General features: G+C 45.4%; 1 long non-coding RNA gene across 1 annotated transcript in view; it reads right to left on the bottom strand.

The window, feature by feature from the left end:
• The window catches only part of LOC130368335 (uncharacterized), a 202,299-nt gene that overhangs the window by 139,762 nt on the left and 39,096 nt on the right, over window positions 1-23,441 (bottom strand). The window lies entirely within an intron of this gene.

Raw genomic sequence — 23,441 nt, 5'->3', positions numbered from 1 at the left:
ACTGATTTACCCCCTTCCCGTGGCAACACTGTTATTTGGGTGGTCGTTGATCGATTCTCCAAAATGGCACATTTCATCCCTCTTCCTGGTCTTCCTTCTGCGCCTCAGTTGGCTAAACAATTTTTTGTACACATTTTTCGTCTTCACGGGTTGCCTACGCAGATTGTCTCGGATAGAGGTGTCCAATTCGTGTCTAAATTCTGGAGGGCTCTCTGTAAACAACTCAAGATTAAATTAAATTTTTCTTCTGCATATCACCCCCAGTCCAATGGACAAGTAGAAAGAATTAACCAGATCTTGGGTGATTATTTGCGACATTTTGTTTCCTCCCGCCAGGATGACTGGGCAGATCTCCTTCCATGGGCCGAATTCTCGTATAACTTCAGGGTCTCTGAATCTTCCTCCAAATCCCCATTTTTCGTGGTGTACGGCCGTCACCCTCTTCCCCCCCTCCCTACCCCCTTGCCCTCTGGTCTGCCCGCTGTGGATGAAATTTCTCGTGACCTTTCCATTATATGGAGAGAGACCCAAAATTCTCTCTTACAGGCTTCTTCACGCATGAAGAGGTTCGCGGATAAGAAAAGAAGAGCTCCTCCCGTTTTTTCCCCTGGAGACAAGGTATGGCTCTCCGCTAAATATGTCCGCTTCCGTGTCCCTAGCTACAAATTGGGACCACGCTATCTTGGTCCTTTCAAAATTTTGTGTCAAATTAATCCTGTCTCTTACAAACTTCTTCTTCCTCCTTCTCTTCGTATCCCTAATGCCTTTCACGTCTCTCTTCTTAAACCACTCATCCTCAACCGTTTTTCTCCCAAATCTGTTCCTCCCACTCCTGTTTCCGGCTCCTCGGACATCTTCTCTGTCAAAGAGATCTTAGCCTCTAAAAAGGTCAGAGGGAAAACTTTTTTTTTAGTGGACTGGGAGGGTTGTGGTCCTGAAGAGAGATCCTGGGAACCTGAGGACAACATCCTAGATAAAAGTCTGCTCCTCAGGTTCTCAGGCCCTAAGAAGAGGGGGAGACCCAAGGGGGGGGGGTACTGTTACGCCGAGCGCTCCGGGTCCCCGCTCCTCCCCGGAGCGCTCGCTACACTCTCTCCGCTGCAGCGCTCCGGTCAGATCCACTGACCCGGGGCGCTGCGATTCTGCTGTCAGCCGGGATGCGATTCGCGATGCGGGTAGCGCCCGCTCGCGATGCGCACCCCGGCTCCCGTACCTGACTCGCTCTCCCTCGGTCCTGTCCCGGCGCGCGCGGCCCCGCTCCCTAGGGCGCGCGCGCGCCGGGTCTTTGCGATTTAAAGGGCCACTGCGCCGCTGATTGGCGCAGTGATTCCAATTAGTGTCTTCACCTGTGCACTTCCCTATATCACCTCACTTCCCCTGCACTTCCCTGCCGGATCTTGTTGCCATTGTGCCAGTGAAAGCGTTCCTTGTGTGTTCCTAGCCTGTGTTCCAGACCTTCTGCCGTTGCCCCTGACTACGATCCTTGCTGCCTGCCCCGACCTTCTGCTACGTCCGACCTTGCTTCTGCCTACTCCCTTGTACCGCGCCTATCTTCAGCAGCCAGAGAGGTGAGCCGTTGCTAGTGGATACGACCTGGTCACTACCGCCGCAGCAAGACCATCCCGCTTTGCGGCGGGCTCTGGTGAAAACCAGTAGTGGCTTAGAACCGGTCCACTAGCACGGTCCACGCCAATCCCTCTCTGGCACAGAGGATCCACTACCTGCCAGCCGGCATCGTGACAATATGCTTTTTAATGTGATTGAAAAAACAGTTCCCTGCACAAGTCAAACAGTTAGTTTGGCCTCCTCCCGGCCTGGCAGAAGACCAATGTAGGACATGGAGTGGACAAGCTCTCGCAGGCTTCAGTGATGTTGCGCCTGCTGGGGAACGCCCACTTTCTCCTGCCGGGAGTTCACTCATTGTGAGCAAGTGGAAAGGTATGATATACAGCTTTTCAAAGCTCAGAATTTTTTTTTAAAGTGCAGGAGGGGTGTTAAGAGTAGTTAGGGAATATAATCTGAGTTAGTTTAGAAAACCAGAAGAGGTAGCTAAAATACAGTGAAGGAGTTTAAAAAGTTTATAAAAAATGTATTAAAAATAAATTTATAAAAATAAATAAATAAAATAAGCAAATGTGGTATCAATAAAAGGTACAGATTTGGGTGCAACAAAATTATCCCTCACACCGCTGCTTATATGGAAAAATAAAAAAGTTATAGGTCAGCAAAATAGAGGGATTTTAAAGATACTAATTTGGTTAAAAAGTTAGCAATTTTTTTAAACATGTAATCATGGGTATCATTTTAATCGTATTGACCCACAGAATAAAGAAAACATGTCATTTTTACCTTAAATTGTACAGCGTGAAAACAAAACTTTCCAAAATTTGCTAAATTGGGTTTTTCTTTTTCATTTTCCCACACAAATAGTATTTTTTTGGTTGCGCCATACATTTTATACATTTATTGGTAAAATGAGTGATGTCATTACAAAGGACAACTGGTCACGCAAAAAATAAGCCCTCATACTAGTCTGTGGATGAAAATATAAAAGATTTATGATTTTTAGAAGGCAAGGAGGAAAAAATGAAAATGTAAAAATAAAATTAGCCTTAAAGGCTAGAGTCCTTAAAGGGGTTATCCACCATAAGGTGATTTTAGTACGTACCCGGCAGACAGTAATGGACATGTTTAAGAAGGATCTGCGCTTGTCTTGGGGCTAAATGGCTATGTTATGAGATTACCATAACACTGTGGCTAGCTGGTATTTCCTATTTGACTTTTCTTTGTTTGACTACAAATCCCACAATTCCATCTTAATCCCTTCCACACATCAGCCACCCCACCCATTGAAACATAAAGGAGCTGCATCCATTCAAATCAGTGTGGTTTTCAATCAGGGTGTCTCCAGCTGTTGCATTAGTTGCAGATTGATCCCTCCACCCATTGAAGCAAACAGGCTCCCTGTCATCAGCTGACTAGTGAGTCAGGTCTCGGCCGCATTGCAACCTGGGAAAAATCTGAGACAACAGTCATTTTGTATGCTGTTAAAAATTAATATTGGAGTGAAAATCACAGAAGAATTGTGAGAAAACCGTCAGACACAGGTACAGACACTATATTATGAACTACACTAACTTTACAGCCCCTGTAGCAAATAAATAAATAAAAAAATCATGGAATACCCCTTTAAGGGGTTAAAGGGGTACTCCAATGAAAAACATTTTTTTTTAAATCAACTGGTGCCAAAAAGTTAAACAGATTTGTAAAATTACTTCTGTTTAAAAATCTTAATCCTTCCAGTATTTATCAGCTGCTGTATGCTCCAAAGGAAGTTGAGTTGTTCTTTTCCGCCTGACCACAGTGCTCTCTGCTGACACCTCTGTCCATGTCAGGAACTGTCCAGACCAGGAGAAAATCCCCATAGCAAACCTCTCCTGCTCTGAACAGTTCCTGACATGGACAGAGGTGTCAGCAGAGAGCACTGTGGTCAGACAGAAAATAACTATTCAACGTCTTCTGGAGCATACAGCAACTCATAAGTACAGGAAGCATTAAGATTTTCAAATAGAAGTAATTTACAAATCTGTTTAACTTTTTGGCACCATTTGATGTATTAAAAAAAAAATAGTTTTCCATCGGAGTACCCTTTTTAGGACCAAGGGCGTGCATGTATGCCCAGATCCCATTACCATGGTTTGAAGCAGGCTCATGAGCTGAGCGCACTTCATAGCCCAGGGGTCCCAGTTGCTATCAGTAGCCAGAACACACGGTTAATGCCGATGATTGCGGAGTCTAAATGCGGGCATTAACAGTGCAGATAGCTCAGCGAGCTGATCGGGACATCAGCTGAGTGGATGGCGGGAGGGCCCTTACCTGCCTCCTCGCTGTCCGATTGGTGCTCTGATGTTCCAGCCAGGCTCTGCAGGCTAGAGCAGCAGAGCACCGAAAATACTGATCAGTGAGCCAAAGCTCAGCATTGAACAGTGTATGCAATCGCATGATTGAATGGTATAACCCCCTACAAAAAAAAGGAAAAAGTGTAAAAAAAGAGTTAATAAAAGTGAATTAAACCCTTCCCTAATTAAAGTTTGAACCCCCCTCTTTTCCCATTTTTTTTTTAATTAAATAAAGCAATAAAAAGTTAACATAATCATATGTGTTACTGCCACGTGCATAAATGTTTGAACTATTAAAATAGAAGGATAGTTAAACCGCACAGTCGAAAGCATACACGTTAAAAGAACACCAAAGTCCAAAATTGTGCATTTTTGGTCACTTCATATGCAAATGAAAAATTTATTAAAAGCAATCAAAAAGTCCCATTAAAGCAAAAATGATTCCTTTAAAAACTGCAGATCATGATGGAAAAAAAAATGTACCCTCATATTGCACCATATGCAAAAAAATATAAAAGTTATAGGGGTCAGAAAATGACAATATTAAGCATACTAATTTTGGTGCATAAAAAGAAGCACGAATACCAGCTCACTAATGTAAGCACCTGGACTGGATTTGGACTGATCCGGTTGAATAGTGAACAAAGGATAGGATGTCCAGCGCAGACTCTTGTGCAAAAGGAACTTCTTTATTGGTTAAAATTCATGGTTGCTATGGGATACAACAAAGGATTCTTTCAGTGTGACGCGTTTCGGCCCGCAGGGCCTTAGTCATACACATACAACATTTTGTGTGAGTCTGCTTATATATACTAGGTGGAAGTGACGACACAACAGGTGACGCCTCTACTACACCTGCATACATAATTAACATCACAATCTAGTGTTAGATATACACACTAAAAATGAAGTATAATATATTCATAATACATTTGGCTAATTTTGGTGCTTGTAGTTATTTTTTTTTTTTAAGTGTTAAAATAAAATGAAACCCACATAAATTGGGCATTCTCGTAACCGTATTGACATACAGAATAAAGATATTGGGGGAGATTTATCAAAACCAGTCCAGAGAAAAGTTGCTGAGTTGCCCATAGCAACCAATCAGATCGCTTCTTTCATTTTTAAGGAGGCATCTGAATAATGAAAGAAGCAATCTGATTCGTTGCTGTTGGCAACTCTGCAACTTTTCCTCTGGACAGGATATGATAAATCTCCCCTAAGGTGTCATGTTTACCAAAAGGCTAAGAACATTGGAAAATTCCCCCTCTAGGCGCAACGTTCTCCAAATGGAACCAGGCAGAGTGATGTATTTAAGTTTAAGTTGTTTGGAGAACTTTGCGCCTAGAGGGGGAATTTTCCACTGTTCTTAGTCTCATCAAGTGTGGATGGACTCCAGCCCATATCCACCTCCCCACGGCCTCGCAACATCTCTGGGAATCCAGAGAACATCTGTACCCATTGCTTTGGAATATATATGCATAATTTTTGCGCTCCAGGTGAGCATACTGCTACCCGCTCGTCGTATCTAATTATCTGGGATAATGCACTAGGCGCCTCGTGGGGTCTCTTTTTTTCTCTCCTCGTTCATGTTTACCAAAAAGTGCACTGCGTAGAAACGGAAGCCCCCCCAAAAAAAATTGTGTCCTTTTTTTCTTCACCCCACAAATATATATTTTTTTCGGTTTCGCCATAGATTTTGTTTTGAAATGATTGATGTCATTATAAGGTACAATTCGAGATGCAAAAAACAAGCCCTTATATGGGTCTATAGGTGCAAAATTTTAAGCGTTATGATTTTTAGAAAGGGAGGAGGAAAAGACGAAAGTGCAAATGTGAAAATTGGCCTGGTCCTTAAGGCTAAAATGGTCTTGGTCCTTAAGGGGGTAAAACTGGGCAAAATACACTTTCAATCCCTACAAACCTTACAAAGAACCATCCAAACATATCCATACTCTAGCTAAGTTGGCATTAGCTATGGCCAATTTAAATGGGCCGTAATATAAAATAATTGGCTACTTCTTTACTAGATCACTGATTTAAGGAAATTTAAAAGGGTCATTAAAAGCATTTAAAAAAAACCTTCCTTGAAAATGAGCTTATTGTGAGTGTTCCCTGCTAGGACTCCCGTTAAAAGTTATTTAGTTATTTCTGGGGTAAATAGCTGGTGAGTTCCTAGTTCTGAAAGTATCCTTACAAGGAATCTTCACTACTACATGGCACCCATTGATACCAATAGGCCACCCATGTACTGCATTTATAATTCTGGTCCTGCTAAAGAAGAAAGTAAAGAATAGCAAAGTTAGACATAAACCGACAATAATTCCCATGATCCCTGCCCAGGCTGCTTGCGCAAACATTACAAACCTCTTCAATATCCTCACATTTAAAATTTTTACATTTTTTTTACACTATCCAGATAAATATAGGATGGCACACTTTGAGGAAGAGGATGTTGCTCCATTGATAAGTATGGACAATAGCTTTCCTCCAGAATGAATACAACTGGCTCTCTAGTGCAACCTATTAACAGTAGCTACACTTCAAATCTATTAGCCAGACCAGATCTCCTATCTGTAGACAGCAGGGCTTTTGCATAGTACATAGCAAGGTGCTGGTTGGCTGGTGTGAGGCCATTGACATAAGTGTCAGGGGTGAATGGTAGGGTTTCTCTCTAAGACCACCAGCTGTCGTTGGGTGTCTTTTAGACCAAACATTGTTCCCCAGGAAAACAAAGATATGTAAATTATCTCTCATCCAGAAAAAAAGTCTATACCTATAGTGTCACCTAAATGTTATTCAGCCTGTTGTTCCTGAATGTAGATTAATTTGCAATTGGTCTACATGACTGTGCATCTATGGATTGTGTAAAAAGCAAAGTTTGTGAAAGCTTGGCTTTTTTCATTACCATGCTTCTAAACACGTAATGTCACAAGGGAAAGCTAGCCATTGCAGTGGCAAACTGTTCTAGTTATGTGAAGTGGGTTCTGCATGGGTCTCACAAGTAGTGACTTGAACTTACCTGACCCAGTTTCAGCGCTTCTGCACATCCCTAAAGGCAGCGCCCCACATCATCCTGATGATTGGTCCTCTTGGCACAATGCGGCTTATCACTGAGATAGAAGTTTGGAGTGCTGGGTCAATCAGCTGCAACACCGGCACCCACACCTTACAGTGGAAGGAGATTTAAGTGGCATCTGCCTAGCAATCATGGAAGGGGATGTTGGGTGCAATACATGGAGATTTTTGCATCTGGTGTTCTCATTCAGGGTGGCTCCCCATTGTTGAAATATGTAAACAAAATGTAAATAAATTATTTTCTCACAAGGAGTTTAGAGGACTTTGGGTAATTTAAATTTTATCTTTCAGAGATTGGCAGCACAGAGCTGGGTACACTGTAAACATTGGCCCTGATTTACTATTGTAAACCAGACCGGTTTTGTCAGGCTGTGCACCAGAATTCGGCACATTGCGCCACAAATTGTGTCTGTGCCAGAATTTCCACCAAAAAATGTAAAAACCTGACCCACTCTTATTTTACTCAGAGAACCCAAGGGATGTGGTTACCTGGCAAAGGCAGAGTGGCTGTTAAAAAGTGGGCGTGTCTTCCACATTTCCAAAAATAATCCCAATATATTTACTAAAGTTTCTACCAAAAATTTGGTGGATTTGAGCTCTGTAAAACCCCACAGCTCAGAGCATCATTAGTAAATACCGTGGAAACAAAACCCACAGCAAAAACTACACTACACTCTTAGCAAAGGACCAAATGTGTAGACTTTTGGTACAATACTCTTTAAAGTTTAATGAGTATTTACCAAACAACTTTTTGACTTAGGCAGAATATTTACACTAAACCACAGCAAATAGACTTTTCCTTCTACTAGAGCAATAATACAGACTGTTGATCGGTTCATATTGTAACATTACAATTCAATGTTAATACTTGAGCGCCACCATTGTATAGTGTCAATATAAACAATGCAATAAATGTATTTCCATCAACTCTTTGGCACAAATAATACATTCATGAGGACTGCAGTGCTATACACACATTTTATTTCCCAGATCACAGTATTTACTATATAGGTAAACCGGCTACTTGAAAAATTGTGATAAAGAGAGGTTTATGAAAAACCATGTGAGTTCTTTCCTCAACTAAATCACCCAATTTCAGTTCCTGGGAATAGCACAATAGTTAATAGGAGCTCATTTAAAATCATGGAGATAGACTGAGCACAGTTACCACCAGATAAGTAGGACAATCCTTTGGAAATAATGTCTGAGAAAGCATTGGGTTCAGTATGACACAAACCCACAAATCATTTATTCCCCCCAGACTCGAGAACATTAGTGTAATGCAGAAAATGCACAAGGGGTCAGGAGCAGCAAAATGCTGCTAATATAGAAACGTAATAAAGTCTAATTCAAGAAAAGAGCCTGAGGAAGATGAACCATGCATAGAAGCACAAAGAGATACATGTGTATCGAACATGTGTAACCTTCACACACGCCTCTTATAAATCATAGGGTTGGAATGGACAAGCCATTAATCACTGCTCTCAAATACGGACTTTGATTTATGACTTCTCATGTCAATCATTGAGCAATATTGTGCTCCCTCATCGGTGCGAAAAACAGCAAATAATTATACAATCCCAAGTTTAGCATGTGCGCCTTCTAAAGGCTTTGTCTTTAATGAAATCTCATTGTATTGACTTCTATGTAAAAAAGTTTCACAATAAACAAAGAAGCAAATACCATGAACCACTACACTGAGTATAAAATAGCCTTTGTATCGATGTAAGGAAGTTAAATATTCCTTTTAGATGTGCTAACTATAATATAGTCTAGAAAAGTATTGTAGATGCTATGAAGAGCTCAGAGTAGACAAAAAAACCTTCTCTATGCATTCAAAATATAACTGGTCAGTCGGACCAAAAATGATGTTATTGTCATCTTTTAAATACTGCTACTTACAATGCTTCTGTATATTGTTAGATCTTACACAGATCATTTCATTGAATGAGGATATTACAAATTAGATCAAGTAAGTTTTTTCATAGAGGTTTTTGAATCTCTGTGGCCAATAGACATACGAAAACTTCTCAACTGCTTGTGAATTTGCAGCGATAAATCAACACGTTGGAATTATGTAAATATGTACTTTTTTATTACAAAGCCTTAATTTTTATTATTGTATACAATTCTATACTACCATTCTTATTAAATGCACAGTATTTTATGTAAAGGTACAGAATGGTTCGTTAATAGAAAATATGGAAGAAGCGGCAGCACATGCTGGAGTATTATTGCTTTTGTACCAAGTTTTTGCCACACTAGCCATTGCTTGGTACTTCTGGGGAACTTGTACGTATGATTCTTATTGAGATGTGCACTATTTTACACAAAAAAACTGATGCTGGGGGGGGGGGGGGTAGATGCTCACATAAAGGGGGCATTGATCTAGGCTCCCCAGTGCACAAGCTCGCTGGGTAATTGAAGAGGCAAACAGTGAAACATGCTGCATGGCTTCTGGACAGGGGAATGCATCTTGCTGAGTTACCCTGTTCGGCTTGTACAATAATGACCATCGGATCAGAAAAAACTGATGCCAACTGATTCTTTTTTGTCATCACATATTGCACCAATGGGGAGGTTAGGCTGAGCCGAACACCAGACAAATGTGAACCTAACCGTAAAAGTTTGACTGGTCTGTGTGCTCAGAGTAAATTATGCTAGGTGATGCAAATGGTTTGTGCATGAGAAGCTTATGTGAGTGAGATGCATGTAGGTAATTATAGGAGGGTAGCTATAGGGGATGTGTAGATTGTGGTTGCACCTGGACCTTTGTGTAAATTACTAAAATTTGTAAAATAATTAGCAAAAAATTGTGATGAAAATTTTTATGCCAAATAACAAGTGCATTACAAATTGCTTTCCATTTTCTTTCAGTTGCAATTGCCAACTGCACTTATTGGTGATATAGACAATGAGACACATGTATCATTACTATGAATAACTATAAATCGATTACTTGACCCATTCATGCATTTTACACATAACCCGTTAATTCAGATTATAACAGTGTATGGGTGAAAAAAATGATCCAGCATCGCATGTGGCCGACAAACCCATGCAGTGATCGGCTGCTGCTTTTTGGCCAAATGCAGCCACTAGATTGTGTTTGTTTACCCTGAAGTTTCAGTTGCCCAATGGTAATACTGCAGATGAAGAAAACAAAAAGCGCTGAGTGGGACTTATGACAGTGGAATTATGGCATACCTGGAAATGGTGGTACAGTTGACACTGATAGTAAAGTGCATACATGACTGGGTGTTTTTTCAACGGCTGGAAAAATATATATAATTGTATCAAGGAGTGGCATAAAGGTATAAAATTGTTATATATTTGCTTAAAAGGTGGTGCATACCTGGCACATAAGGTGCCTAGTATAGCGCAGAGCTGGGGGAAAAGTGCATAAGATAATGTTGGTAAAGGAACCTAGGTAGGAGACACATGGTAAAATTATTTTGCACTAGCAGTGTATAGTTCCCCTAGTGTTTCTGAGCTTGTTTTATATGGGGGGCAAGAGTACATATATCTCACTGCAGAATGTGCAGTTTGCATCACCTTACTGCGATGCGATTCTGTGGTATAGTAAAATTATCCTCAATTTGATAAAGTGACATACAGTATGCGCGGCAGTATATACCTAGAGCTTTCAATGTGGGTTAGTAATAAACAATATGCGCATCGGTTGGTGTGCGAATGTATAGATCCAAGTCCGGTATACATCAATTTGAAACATGTATATCCCTAAAGCGATTAATGCGAAACCTCACTCTGAAAAAGACATTCTTAAAAAATCCAGTATCTCAACCTAATCCTTCCATTTCAGAATTTAAACACACCACTCTGAAAAACGCTCACATTTTTTCCATACCAAGAATACTCTGAATCCATGTATGCTTTTGAAAACAATGTAACACAAGATCTAAGAAAATTGAAAATCAATACTAAAAGACAGAAAAACAACCTAACCAAACATGAACATACTGCGATAAAAACTTTACAGACTAACAATAATGTCGTGATCTGCCAAGCGGATAAAGGGGGTAGCAATGTTAGCCAAGACTGTGATATGTATCACAATGAATGCGTATGCTTATTGGGTGATTAAAAAACATACGAAAAACTTAAAGGGGTATTCCGGGTAAAAACATTTTATAAGATGTCTGATGGCAGGAATCCCGCAGCTGGGACCCCCCACGTTCTCCCTGCAGCACCTGCATTCTATGCAGGAGCTGCGTCTCCGGTTTCAGAAACCTCGGGGCGTGACGCAATCAGATATCTTATCCCGTATCCTTTGGATAGGGGATAAAATGTTTTTGCCCGGAATACTCCTTTGAAAAGGACCCCACCATTATGTACAAAAACAACCCTTATGAAGAAGGGCACCGATATGGGTATTTAAAAAAAACAAGAGGCAGATGTTATTTTGACCAAAGAACCCAAGATACCTGTGTTTTATCAGTTGCCAAAAATCCATAAAAATACTGAGAATTCCCCCGGATACCCATCATTTCAGGAATAGACTGTCTAATGGCCAACCTGTCCAGATATATTGACATCCAACTGCAACCCTGTGTAGAAAAGATTCCCACCTATCTTAAGGACACTACTCATATTTTAAAAATACTCGAGGACATAACCTTAAAAATGAGAAGCAGTGCAGCACTCCATGAAGTAAAAAAAACGGTGAATTTATTCCATCAAAAAAGTGTAACAATTAGCAGCAACGTTTCGATCCTCTCCAGGGTCTTTTTCAAGCCTTTTTCAAGCAATGACATAACCTGGCAGGAAGGATTCATTATTGCCACTTTAGACATCACCTCCCTCTATACTATTATAGAGCACCAGAAGGGAAGGCAAGTGGCAGAATATTTTCTAAAGAGGGAGGGTAACATACCAGATGGACAGGTGCACTTTATAGGAGAATGCATTTCTTTTATATAAGAACAATACTATTTTAAATATAAGGATAGTTTTTAAATTCAGAAGTGGGATACCGCTATGGGGACCAGTTTTGCGGCCAATTATTCAAACCTATATGTGATCCTCTGGGAACAAACAGCCATTCACCCCAGGGGCCAATTGGGCACAGACCTGGTCCTCTGGTGAAGATTCATAGATGACATAGTTTTTATTTGGCGAGGGGGTGAAACAAGTTTGGTTATGTTTTTAGAGGATATTAATAAAAATGAACATTCACGGCTCACTATAGCCAAACTTTGGTCAATTTCTTACACCTGAATATCAGTATTGTTAACAATAAAATCACTACCAGCACCTATTACAAGAAAACAGATAGCAACAGCTACATACAAACTGATAGTTGCCATCTGCCAATTTGGCTGAAAAATATTCCCTGAAGCCAATTTCTCAGATTGAGAGAAACTGCTCGAACTTGGACCAATATGAAAATGAGGCCCATGCTCTACAGAGAAAATTTCTTAATAAAGGATACGAGGAAGAACACTTGATAAAAATACAGAAGGAAGTTCGAGAAACAGACAGAAACACTATCCTATACAAAAAGAAGGAAGACACCAATCAAGGAAAAAATTAAGAAGAGAACACCACTTTAAAAATGATATATCAAGACAGAAACAAGTTGCACTCACCCGGACTGTAGTATAAATGCAGAGAGATTTATTCTTGCAACACACAGCTGTGAAAGTACGAAGGGTTACAAATCCATAACGGGGAGTGAGAGCCGGCACAGCTCTCAGACGCGGAGCACACCACTGAAGGCTACTGAGTGCAGCTTCTTTCTGTCTTGATATATCATTTCATGTGGAAGCTATACCTATATTGGAATGTTTGCACCCAGAAGACTGTGTTCAGCGGTTGTCTGCACCGATTAGCCGTCTTGAGCAGTTCTACGGGACTGTCAAGTAGTCAGAGCAGTGCCTGGTATACCCATTCTACAAGTTTGCCACTTAAAAAATACCTATCATCACTAAATTTAGCAAGCACAGTTTCCTTTTTAAACGGATAGTGAAAAAACACTGGGGCATATTACAAAATGATAAAATCTTAGGTGAACACATTCCATCAGCCCCATCATTTGTATTCAGAAAGGCCCAAAATATTGGAAACCTTGTAGCCCCCACTATTGGGAAAAATAAAACTGTATCAAATTACAAACAAAAAAAAATTATTTTTATCAGTGAAAAATGTTTTTTTTCCCCTGAAAGCAATGTAAGGCTTGCACAGTGACCCAAAACATGACCCCCATGGCGTCTATTGTTAACAATTTGAGCAATGACAAAACAGAATACAAAATAAAAAATTCATATAAACTGTACCACCTGTGGAGTCATTTATGCCATATTGTGCCCATGTGATAAATTATATGTGGGCCGCACCAAAAGGGCCCTCAAAGTGCGATTGGGAGAACACGTGAATAATATACAGAAAGGCTATGAGGGGCATTCTTTATCCCTCCATTATAAGGAAAGACACTCACAAAATCCCAGGAGCACCCAATTTTTTGGGATAGAAAAAATTAACCCACACGGGCGAGGAGGGAATTTTATCTCCCAAATGTCTAGGGCCAAATCAAAATGGATTGTCAATCTAAACACGATGATCCCACATGGATTGAATGCAGAATTTGAGATCTTCGGCTTCTTATGAGAATTGGTTTATTCACATAAATTTAAAAAACATATATAAAAACACCAACCAAAATAATCTGTCTGTTTAACAGAAGAGTTTCCCCATTTTGAATTTGTTTCGATTTACATTGGGGGAAAGTACTGCAAATATATGATGCAAATGAATAATGGACAAAAATATTGCAAATAAACATCAAGCAGGAGGGAAATGGCTTAGAAGCCTATATAAGGTAACAATGAGGTCCAGGCTCACATCCCCGACAAAGGAGACCGCTGTATTGTCTTAGAAAAGCATTGGCGTGTTTTTTGGTCCTTACCGAACCCTGTAGTGATGTCACTGCACAGCTGGAACCATCGGGCAAACTCCTAAACATAAGATACCACGGTTGAGACGCCACCAGCCGGGGCGTACTCTTGCGACTTTGTAAAAACTTTCGTTCCTCCACCAAGTGCCAGGAAGCACTAAGAATATCATCGCATCTCAGGATTTCGCAATCATGGAACATCTGCAAGAAACCCCAGGTACTACGCACATACCAGACATGGATATATACATTTGCACACCCACCGGTGCGCATATTGTTTATTACTAACCCACATTGAAAGCTCTAGGTACATACTGCCACGTATACTGTATGTCACTTTATCAAATTGAGGCTCATTTTACTATAGCACAGAAACACATCACAGCAAGATGATACAAACTGCACATTATGCAGTGAGATATATGTGCTCTTGCTCCCCATATAAAACAAGCTAGGAACACTAGGGGAACTATACCCTGCCAGTGCAATATAATATATCTATTTTACCCTTTGTCTCCTACCTAGGTTCTTTTACCAACACTATCTTACGCACTTTTCCCCCAGCTCTGCGCTATACTAGGCACCTTATGCGCCAGGTATGCACCTCCTTTTAAGCAAATATTGGACAATTGTATTCCTTTATGCCACTTCTTGATACAATTATATATATTTTTCCAGCGTTGAAAAAACACCCAGTCATGTATGCACTTTACTATCAGCTGTCAAACGTACCACCATTTCCAGGTATGCCATAGTTCCACTGTCATAAGTTCCACTCAGCGCTTTTTGTTTTCTTTATATATGGTACACATATAGTACACATCTCTTTTGTATGAGAGACAGGGACTCATATGCACAATATAGCAGCAGTTTGGGCACACCGTTTCTTATTACCCGCACTAGTGTTATATACTATTTCGTATAATACTGCAGATGAATTTAACACTTAAAGGGGTACTCCGGTGAAAACCATTTTTCTTTTAAATCAACTGGAGGCAGAAAGTTAAACACATTTGTAAATTACTTCTATTAAAAAATCTTAATCCTTCCTGTACTTATTAGCTGCTGAATACTACAGAGGAAATTCTTTTCTTTTTGGAATGCTCTCTGATGACATCACGAGCACAGTTCTTTCTGCTGACGTTATTATAATAATAATAACACCTTATTTATTGTTGTCCTTAGTGGAATTTGAACCCAAGTCCCCAGCACTGCAAGGCAGCAGTGCTAACCACTGAGCCACCATGCTGCCCTTAGCATACATCTGCTATGCATGGTTGCTAAAATGGACAGAGATGTCAGCAGAGAGCACTGTGCTCGTGATGTCATCATTGTTCCAAAAAGAAAGGAATTTCCTCTGTAGCATTCAGCAGCTAATAAGTACTGGAAGGATTAAGATTTTTTAATAGAAGTAATTTACAAATATGTTTAACTTTCTGCCACCAGTTGATTTAAAAGAAAAACGATTTTCACCGGAGTTCCCCTTTAATGCCCTGCCCATACACAAATTTCAGCTGGTCATTACCGATGTTCATGGGGGGTCAGGGGTTCTGGTATTGTTCACAATTGCTTTATCTGTACTTGTGCAAGTTAGACTCTCATACAGGTTTTATGCCTGTTTAAATTTCAAGACATTATAAAAATCACTTACACCCTGTTACGCCGAGCGCTCCGGGTCCCCGCTCCTCCCCGGAGCGCTCACGGCGTCTCTCTCCCTGCAGCGCCCCGGTCAGTCCCGCTGACCGGGAGCGCTGCACTGACATGACCGTTGGGGATGCGATTCGCACAGCGGGACGCGCCCGCTCGCGAATCGCATCCCAAGTCACTTACCCGTCCCGGTCCCCTGCTGTCATGTGCTGGCGCGCGCGGCTCCGCTCTCTAGGGCGCGCGCGCGCCAGCTCTCTGAGACTTAAAGGGCCAGTGCACCAATGATTGGTGCCTGGCCCAATCACCTTGATTAGTTTCCACCTGTGCACTCCCTACTTATACCTCACTTCCCCTGCACTCCCTTGCCGGATCTTGTTGCCCTTGTGCCAGAGAAAGCCTTTCCTTGAGTGTTCCTAGCCTGTGTTCCAGACCTCCTGCCGTTGCCCCTGACTACGATCCTTGCTGCCTGCCCTGACCTTCTGCTACGTCCGACCTTGCTCTTGCCTTATCCCTTGTACCATGCCTATCTCAGCAGTCAGAGAGGTTGAGCCGTTGCCGGTGGATACGACCTGGTTGCTACCGCCGCTGCAAGACCATCCCGCTTTGCGGCGGGCTCTGGTGAAAACCAGTAGCTACTTAGAACCGGTCCACCGACACGGTCCACGCCAAACCCTCTCTGACACAGAGGATCCACCTCCAGCCTGCCGAATCGTGACAGTAGATCCGGCCATGGATTCCGCTGAGGTGCCGCTGTCAAGTCTTGCCGACATTTCCACGGTGATTGCCCAGCAATCCCTAATGATCACCCAACGAAATCACCAGCTGGCATACTTGACCACCGTGACACAGCAACTTCAGTCACAGATACAGCAGCTGCTGCCGCAGATACAGCAACTTCAGTCACAGACACAGCAGCTGCAACAGCAACAACCATCTCCTTCGCCGGCTCCTGCAACTCCTCCGCCGCTCCTAACCCCTGCTTGTCCCTGCCGGACAAATTTGATGGGGACTCTAGACTCTGCCGTGGTCTCCTGCCTGGGAAGGCCCTGCCATGTGCCACACCGCTCGGAGCACCTCTCTCACAGTATCCTTTGCAATCCACCCCTGTGCCTCCCGCCGAGGAGGCTATGCAAGTGGATCGGTCTCGCCTGACCCCTGAAGAGAGGACTCGCCGCAAAAAGAAAGAATTACTTCTATACTGCACTGTGCGTTACCGCACAGAACCCCTGCTCTTGAGCATGGAACTTTTTGTTTTGCCCAAATGCTCCTCTGAAGTCCTCCTCGGTCTGCCATGGATCCAACGCCACTCCTCTACCCTTGTCTGGACCACCGGGGAGATCAAGAGCTGGGGTGCTTCTTGCCACAGAAAATGCCTCACGTCTGCTCCCAGTCCCGTCAGTCAAACCTCTGTGTCTCCCCCTTTACCTGGTCTCCCCAAGGCCTATCTGGACTATGCTGTGTCTCCTCCTCACAGCCCCCGTCCTGTTAACACTCTGCCCCGTGCCAAGCTTGACCCTCTTCCCTCCCTCCCCACCCCCACGCCTTCTTGTGTGCCCGCTGTTGATGTGGTTTTCCGGGGCTTCGCCACCATCTGGAAAAAGACTCTAAAATCCCTCATACTAGCCTCATCCCGGGTGAAGAAGCCTGCCGAAGAAAAAAGAAGAACTCCTCATGTTTTTGTGTGGCTCTCCACCAAGTATATCCGCTTCCGTGTCCCCAGTTTTTATCTGGGACCACGTTATCTTGGACCCTTTTTAGTTGAGTGCTCTGAGGAGAGATCTTGGGAACCTGAGGACAACATCCTGGACAAAAGTCTTATCCTCAGGTTCTCAGGCTCCAAGAAGAGGGGGAGACCCAAGGGGGGGGGGTACTGTTACGAGTGCTCCGGGTCCCCGCTCCTCCCCGGAGCGCTCACGGCGTCTCTCTCCCTGCAGCGCCCCGGTCAGTCCCGCTGACCGGGAGCGCTGCACTGACATGGCCGTTGGGGATGCGATTCGCACAGCGGGACGCGCCCGCTCGCGAATTGCATCCCAAGTCACTTACCCGTCCCGGTCCCCTGCTGTCATGTGCTGGCGCGCGCGGCTCCGCTCTCTAGGACGTGTGCGCGCCAGCTCTCTGAGACTTAAAGGGCCAGTGCACCAATGATTGGTGCCTGGCCCAATCACCTTGATTAGTTTCCACCTGTGCACTCCCTACTTATACCTCACTTCCCCTGCACTCCCTTGCCGGATCTTGTTGCCCTTGTGCCAGAGAAAGCCTTTCCTTGAGTGTTCCTAGCCTGTGTTCCAGACCTCCTGCCGTTGCCCCTGACTACGATCCTTGCTGCCTGCCCTGACCTTCTGCTACGTCCGACCTTGCTCTTGCCTTATCCCTTGTACCATGCCTATCTCAGCAGTCAGAGAGGTTGAGCCGTTGCCGGTGGATACGACCTGGTTGCTACCGCCGCTGCAAGACCATCCCGCTTTGCGGCGGGCTCTGGTGAAAACCAGTAGCTACTTAGAACCGGTCCACCAACACGGTCCACGCCAAACCCTCTCTGACACAGAGGATCCACCTCTAGCCTGCCGAATCGTGACACACCCCTTTTGGGTACAAAGGTCTTATATATGGCACTTTCGACATCTGACCTCCACCCTGTTCCAGATCAATCTCCTGTAGGTAGTATATTTAATATTAGGGGCAAATTCACTGCCACAAGTACTTTAGTTTTTCCCCCACTATTATTTACTAAGCTGTCCTAGTATATGAGTTAAAACATTTATAAACCTGTCAACATGAGAACAAGCCTATGATAGCTATTTCAAGAGGGAGAAGGAGGGAGCTCTGTCCACCTGATCTGCGAGAACAAAAAATTAGACATAAAGGCCTTTTTTTTACACCTTTTTTTTGTGTGCTGATAATGTGTGTCACGATTCGGCTGGCAGGAGGTGGATCCTTTGTGCCAGAGAGGGATTGGCGTGGACCGTGCTAGTGGACCGGTTCTAAGCTGCTACTGGTTTTCACCAGAGCCCGCCGCAAAGCGGGATGGTCTTGCAGCGGCGGTAGCAACCAGGTTGTATCCACTAGCAACGGCTCAACCTCTCTGACTGCTGAAGATAGGCGCGGTACAAGGGAGTAGACAAGAGCAAGGTCGGACGTAGCAGAAGGTCGGGGCAGGCAGCAAGGATCGTAGTCAGGGGCAACGGCAGGAGGTCTGGAACACAGGCTAGGAACACACTGGGAAACGCTTTCACTGGCACGATGGCAACAAGATCCGGCAAGGAAGGGAAGGGGAAGTGAGGTTATATAGGGAAGTGCACAGGTGAATACACTAATAAAACCAACTGCGCCAATCAGCGGCGCAGTGGCCCTTTAAATCGTAGAGACCCGGTGCGCGCGCGCCCTAAGGAGCGGGGCCGCGCGCGCCGGGACAGGACCGACGGAGAGCGAGTCAGGTACGGGAGCCGGGGTGCGCATCGCGAGCGGGCTGGAAGAGGTATCGCAGCGCACCCTGTCAGCAGGTCTGACCGGGGCGCTGCGATTGCGAGGATGTTGCGAGCGCTCCGGGGAGGAGCGGGCACCCGGAGCGCTCGGCGTAACAATGTGTATGTCACGATTCGGCTTACGGGTTGTGGATCCGCTGTGTCAGCGAGGGATTGGCGTGGACCGTGCTAGTGGACCGGTTCTAAGAGGCTACTGGTTTTCACCAGAGCCCGCCGCAAAGCGGGATGGTCTTGCTGCGGCAGTAGCAACCAGGTCGTATCCACTAGCAACGGCTCAACCTCGCTGACTGCTGAGAAGGCGTGGGACAGAAGGACTAGGCAGAGGCAAGGTCAGACGTAGCAGAAGGTCGGGGGCAGGCGGCAAGGTTCGTAGTCAGGATGGATAGCAGAAGTTCAGGTACACAGGCTTTGGACACACTAAACGCTTTCACTGGCACAAGGCAACAAGATCCGGCAAGGGAGTGCAAGGGAGGAGATCAGATATAGCCAGGGAGCAGATGGAAGCCAATTAAGCTAATTGGGCCAGGCACCAATCATTGGTGCACTGGCCCTTTAAGTCTCAGAGAGCTGGCGCGCGCGCGCCCTAGAGAGCGGAGCCGCGCGCGCCAGCACAAGACAGCAGGGGACCGGGACGGGTAAGTGACCTGGGATGCGATTCGCGAGCGGGCGAGTCCCGCTGTGCGAATCGCATCCCTGACGGCCATGACAGTGCAGCGCTCCCGGTCAGCGGGACTGACCGGGGCGCTGCAGGGAGAAAGACGCCGTGAGCGCTCCGGGGAGGAGCGGGGACCCGGAGCGCTAGGCGTAACAGTACCCCCCCCTTAGGTCTCCCCTTTTTTTTGTCCGGTAACTGCCTCCCCTGGGATGAGGACACCGGGAAAGAATGGAGGGTTTCCTCAACGGCAGGCAGTACAGCAGGAGTTGGAATGGGGAGGGAGGGCAGAGGGTGAAGCTTGGCACGGGGCAGGGTGACACAAGGACGGGAGCCATGAGGAGGCACAGAGGCTTGCCTGACGGGACTGGGAGGGGTGGAGAGGCACTTCCTATGGCAGGCAGAGTCCCAGTTCTTGATCTCCCCGGTGGTCCAATCAAGGGTGGGGGAATGAAGCCGGAGCCATGGCAGACCGAGGAGGACCTCAGAGGTACAGTTGGGTAGGACGAAGAGCTCAATCACTTCGCGATGGGGTCCGATACACATCAGGAGGGGTTCTGTGCGGTAACGCACAGTGCAATCCAGTCTGGCTCCATTGACCGCGGAAATGTAGAGCGGCTTGACGAGACGGGTCACCGGGATGCGGAATTTATTCACAAAAGACTCCAAAATAAAATTCCCGGAGGCACCAGAGTCCAAGCAGGCCAGGGCTGAGAGGGAGGAGTTGGCTGAAGAAGAAATCCGCACGGGCACCGTGAGACGTGGAGAAGCAGAATTAGAACCAAGAGACGCCACACCCACGTGAGCTGGGTGCGTGCGTGCGTTTCCCAGACGTGGAGGACGGATAGGGCAATCCACCAAGAAGTGCTCGGTACTGGCACAGTACAGACAGAGATTTTCTTCCCTACGGCGATTCCTCTCTTCCTGGGTCAGGCGAGACCGATCCACTTGCATGGCCTCCTCGGCGGGAGGCCCAGGCGTAGACTGCAAAGGATGCTGTGGGAGAGGTGCCCAGAGATCTAAGTCTTTTTCCTGGCGGAGCTCTTGGTCTCGCTCAGAAAAACGCATGTCAATGCGGGTAGCCAAATGGATGAGTTCTTGGAGGTTGGCAGGAATCTCTCATGCGGCCAGCACATCCTTGATGCGACTGGATAGGCCTTTTTTAAAGGTCGCGCAGAGAGCCTCGTTATTCCATGATAACTCGGAAGCAAGAGTACGAAATTGGATGGCGTACTCGCCCACTGAAGAATTACCCTGGACCAGGTTCAACAGGGCAGTCTCGGCAGAAGAAGCTCGGGCTGGCTCCTCGAAGACACTCCGGACTTCAGCGAAGAAGGCCTGGACTGAGGCTGTGGCAGGATCATTGCGGTCCCAGAGCGGTGTGGCCCAAGACAAGGCCTTTCCTGAAAGAAGGCTTACTACGAACGCCACCTTAGACCGTTCTGTAGGAAACAAGTCCGACAACATCTCCATATGCAGGGAACACTGAGACAAAAATCCACGGCAGAGTCCCCATCAAATTTGTCCGGCAGGGACAAGCGGAGGCTAGGAGCGGCCACTCGCTGCGGAGGAGGTGCAGGAGCTGGCGGAGGAGATGGTTGCTGCTGTAGCAGAGGCAGAAGTTGCTGTAACGTGGCGGTCAACTGCGACAGCTGCTGTCCTTGTTGGGCAATTTGCTGCGATTGCTGAGCGACCACCGTGGTAAGGTCAGCGAGACTTGGCAGCGGCACCTCAGCGGGATCCATGGCCGGATCTACTGTCACGATTCGGCTTACGGGTTGTGGATCCGCTGTGTCAGTGAGGGATTGGCGTGGACCGTGCTAGTGGACCGGTTCTAAGAGGCTACTGGTTTTCACCAGAGCCCGCCGCAAAGCGGGATGGTCTTGCTGCGGCAGTAGCAACCAGGTCGTATCCACTAGCAACGGCTCAACCTCGCTGACTGCTGAGAAGGCGTGGGACAGAAGGACTAGGCAGAGGCAAGGTCAGACGTAGCAGAAGGTCGGGGGCAGGCGGCAAGGTTCGTAGTCAGGATGGATAGCAGAAGTTCAGGTACACAGGCTTTGGACACACTAAACGCTTTCACTGGCACAAGGCAACAAGATCCGGCAAGGGAGTGCAAGGGAGGAGATCAGATATAGCCAGGGAGCAGATGGAAGCCAATTAAGCTAATTGGGCCAGGCACCAATCATTGGTGCACTGGCCCTTTAAGTCTCAGAGAGCTGGCGCGCGCGCCCTAGAGAGCGGAGCCGCGCGCGCCAGCACAAGACAGCAGGGGACCGGGACGGGTAAGTGACCTGGGATGCGATTCGCGAGCGGGCGCGTCCCGCTGTGCGAATCGCATCCCCGACGGCCATGACAGTGCAGCGCTCCCGGTCAGCGGGACTGACCGGGGCGCTGCAGGGAGAAAGACGCCGTGAGCGCTCCGGGGAGGAGCGGGGACCCGGAGCGCTATGCGTAACACTGTAGGAGCACCAAATTTATTAAAAGGTAAAAGAGCTTTGATAAATTTTGTGCAGGTCCAAATTTTCTGAAATTTCTGTCTACACATACACCAAAAAGCTATACCATGTCTGGGCTGGTGTAGTTTTAGAGACTTTTCAGTGGCTTCGAGCCTTTTTTTGCTCAATGATAAGGCGCAATGATAAATCTCTTCCATATCATGTCTATTGCCAAAATCAGTGGATTGCAACTCAAAATCAGTGGATTGCTACTCAAAATCTGCAGAAATGTGAAAACAAAAAGGGGCAAAAAAAGGCACAAAAAACCCTGCAATGATAAATGTGGGCCATAGCCTGTAGAGCAGAAATCTGCTAAATAATGCTATGTACAATATAGCATTATTACACTGCTCAAAAAAACAAAGGGAACACTTAACCTCTTAAGGATACTTAACCCCTTAAGGTTTTTCCGTTCTTGCACTTTTGTTTTTTTCTCCTTACCTTTGAAAAATCATAATTCTTTAAATTTTTTTTAAATGGGAAAAGGGGGGTGATTCAAACTTTTGTTAGGAAAGGGTTTAAATGATCTTTATTACCTTTTTTTTTTTTTTTTACCTTTTTTTTTCTTCAGTGTTATAGCCCCCATAGGGGGCTATAACACTGCACACATTAATCTTTTACATTGATCTTTGTTATGTCATAGGATAATATTGATCGATGATTCTGCTGCTTGACTGCTCATGCCTGGATCAAAGGCACTGAGCAGTCATTTGGCGATCAGCGACGCAGAAGGCAGGTGAGGACCCTCCTTGTGTCTGCCAGCTGTTCGGGACACCGCGATTTTGCCTCGGTGGTCTCGAACAGCCCACTGAGCTAACCGGCAGTACTTTACTTTCACTTTAGACGCAGCGATCAACTTTGAACGCCGCGTCTAAAGGGTTAATTGCATGTAGCACCGCGATCAGTGCCACGCGCTATTAGCCATGGGTCTTGGCTGTTGTCAGAGGCCATGGCGTTGCCCCTCATTATAGAAAGGGAGTGGACTCAGGGCGTACAGGTACGCCCTGCGTCCTTAAGGGGTTAAACACCACAATGCAACTCCAAGTCAATCACACTTCTTTGAAATCACACTGTCCACTCAGGAAGCAACACTGATTGACAATCAATTTCCCATGCTGTTGTGCAAGTGGAACAGACAACATGTGGAAATTATAGGCAATTAGCAAGACACCCCTAATAAGGGAGTGGTTCTGTAGGTGGTGACCACAGACCACTTCTCAGTTCCTATGCTTCCTGGCTGATGTTTTGGTAACTTTAGAATGCTGGCGGTGC

This window comes from Hyla sarda, chromosome 4 (genome assembly GCF_029499605.1).
Source record: "Hyla sarda isolate aHylSar1 chromosome 4, aHylSar1.hap1, whole genome shotgun sequence".
Classification (NCBI taxonomy): Eukaryota; Metazoa; Chordata; class Amphibia; order Anura; family Hylidae; genus Hyla; species Hyla sarda.
This window is presented reverse-complemented; position numbering and strand designations above follow the sequence as displayed.